Here is a 2,500-nt window from a genome sequence, read left to right on the forward strand (position 1 = left end):
GAGGGGGTCCCGGCTCGGCCCCCTCCCGGAGGCGCTCTCGCCTCTCGCTCGCCGGGCGCTGGCCCGCCTTCGCTACCGCCGACTCCGTCGCTTCTCTCCTACGCGCGCGCGCGCGTTGCCCGGACGGCTGGGGCCGCCGCGTCCCCGCCGTCACCCCGCTTCTCGCCTCCGCTGGCGCCCGCCGCCGGCCGGCGCCCTTCTCCGGGGACCGGCCCCGCCTCGCCCGACGGCGGTCCGCTGCCGGGGAGGTTTTGGGGCGCGGCCCTCGGGGCCAAGAGGGGCGCCCCCGGTCAGAGCGCGGGCGGCAGTGCGCGGGAAGGGGGGACGCCGGCGCGGGGTGTGACGAGCCCCGCCGGCCGAGCCCGCTCGGGCAAGGAGGAAGAAGCGGCGAGCGGCGGTGAGGACGGGGCAGCAGGGCGCGAGCGGCGCGAGAGGAGAGGGTCCTCCGGGGTCGCGGGAGGCGTCTCCCGCGGCCCTGCCCGCACCTTGTCGGGCTGCTGCGAAGCAGCCCGGCCGGCCGCGCAGGGGAAAGGCCTCCGGGCATTCCGGGCGGGTGCGTGGCGCCGGGTGGGGCGGCGGCGGCCGTTCCCCCCCCGCACCTCTCCCCACGAGGGAGCCGGGGCGGGGGGGGCGCTCTGCCGCCGCCGCCTCCTCTGGTGGGCGAGGCCCCCGCCGGGCTGTGTCCCGCGCCAGCGGGCGGCCCGAGCCACGGCTCTCCTCCCGGGCGCAGCGCCGGGCTACTGAGGGAAACCCCGGGCCCCGGGAAGGAGGACGTGGTGGTGGCGGTGGATGTCGGGCGCGCCCCCGCGGGCGGACGCTCCCCCGAGGGCGGCAGCGGGGGAGGCACCCCCGCGGGGCCTTCAGGTCGTTTCCCTCACCCCAGGGCCAGGTACCTAGCGTCCGCGCCTCCGCGGCCCTCCCTCGGCGAGCCCGGGGGTCGAAGGCCGTGGAGCCGGGCGGAGGTTTAAAGACGCGGGCGGCTCGATGCGACCCGGGGGGGCGGCCGGGCGGCGGTGCCTTAAAGGGGCCGGGAGTTCCTCCCACGAAGGCCCTGGTGGGCTGCCGCCCGTGCTCATCCCGCGGGCAGCCGTGCCGGGGAGGGGTCCCGCTGCCCCCTCCTCTCCGCGGTCCGGTCTCGGTGGAGACCGCGGTGCGGTCGGCCGTAGCCGGCCTGCCTGCCTCGAAACGGGCGGCCCCGGCGTGAGCGCGGGCTCACTGCCCGGGGTGGCGGGTCCCCGCGGTGGGGGCTCGCTGGGCGGCTGCCGGGCCGCCGCGACTCCGTCGCAGCGCTGCGCCGCGCTGCGCTCCGTTCCCCCCCTCGCCCTGGCGAGCGCTCGGCGGTCTCCCGCCACTGGCTGCTGGCAAGGGCGGCACCCCGGCTGAGCGGCGGCGGCGCCGCTCGGCCTGTCGGTCGGCCGGAGGGCGCCCGGTGCCGGCCGCGGCTGTCCCGTCCCGGGCCCTGCCCGCCGCTTCCCCGTCGCGCTTCCCGGCCGCGCCGGGCAGGTGGGCGGGGGCGGGCGGGGGCACCCCACGCGCGGTCTCCGCGTGGAAACGGGGAGAGCGGGCGCTGTCCCCGGCTTAGCGCCGTCCGCCTTCCACCTGGGGCGTGCCCGTGGAAGGGGCCGAGGCGAGAAGCGGTGGCGGTGGTTCCGGGAGGGCAGCCGCTCTGGTGCGGCAGCGGGTGCCGTCCGGCAGGCCGCGGGCGGTGCGTCGCCGGCTCTGGCGGTTGCCGCCTCTTGGAGCTGCTGGCGTGGCCGCGGAGTTGCCGTCGGGACGAGCCCGGGGGAGCTGGCTGTCGTAGCGCGGCGCAGCCGGCACGGAGGCGTGCGCGGGGCCGGTGGGGCTCCCCGCTGCTGCCCCGCAGCAGCAGCAGCCGTGTCGTCCGGAGCGTGGTGGGCAGGCCGCGCGCGGTCGGGTGCATCGCTGCCTCTGGCCAGAGGCCGGGCCGAGCCCGTGCGCCTGGGCCGCCTCCGATGCGAGCAAGGCATTTCCCAGGCCGGTCGGGAGCGCGGGCTCCCCAGCCTCGCCGCTCGGAGTTTTCCGTTCCTTTCCCCCCCCCCTTTCTCTGTGTGTGCTCGTACGGTCAGCAGAGGCGCGGCTTCTCCGTCGTGCTGCGCCGTGCCCCCTCCGCGCGTGCGGAGGGGGGTGGGCGGGCGGGCGGTGGGCCATCCTCCGGAGGGGCCGCTCGCCTGTGGCGAAGCGGTCCTGGCCCCCCCGCGCGTGCGGGGCGGTGCCGAAAGCCAGACAACTCTTAGCGGTGGATCACTCGGCTCGTGCGTCGATGAAGAACGCAGCTAGCTGCGAGAATTAATGTGAATTGCAGGACACATTGATCATCGACACTTCGAACGCACTTGCGGCCCCGGGTTCCTCCCGGGGCTACGCCTGTCTGAGCGTCGCTTGACGATCAATCGCCCGTCTGTGCCGCCGCCCCTCGCCTCGCGGTGGGGCGGCGGTCGCAGCGGCGCGGCTGGGGCGCCTCGCAGGCCCGCGCGCGCGC

General features: G+C 78.1%; 1 non-coding gene across 1 annotated transcript; it reads left to right on the forward strand.

The window, feature by feature from the left end:
* The first annotated feature begins 2,246 nt into the window (after nucleotides 1–2,246).
* On the forward strand, nucleotides 2,247–2,399 carry LOC142027592 (5.8S ribosomal RNA). Its single transcript, XR_012649195.1, has one exon. It is a non-coding gene; the product is annotated as a 5.8S ribosomal RNA (ribosomal RNA).
* Nucleotides 2,400–2,500: the final 101 nt, after the last annotated feature.

The sequence above is a fragment of the Buteo buteo genome, unplaced genomic scaffold (assembly GCF_964188355.1).
Source record: "Buteo buteo unplaced genomic scaffold, bButBut1.hap1.1 HAP1_SCAFFOLD_37, whole genome shotgun sequence".
In the NCBI taxonomy this organism is placed as follows: Eukaryota; Metazoa; Chordata; class Aves; order Accipitriformes; family Accipitridae; genus Buteo; species Buteo buteo.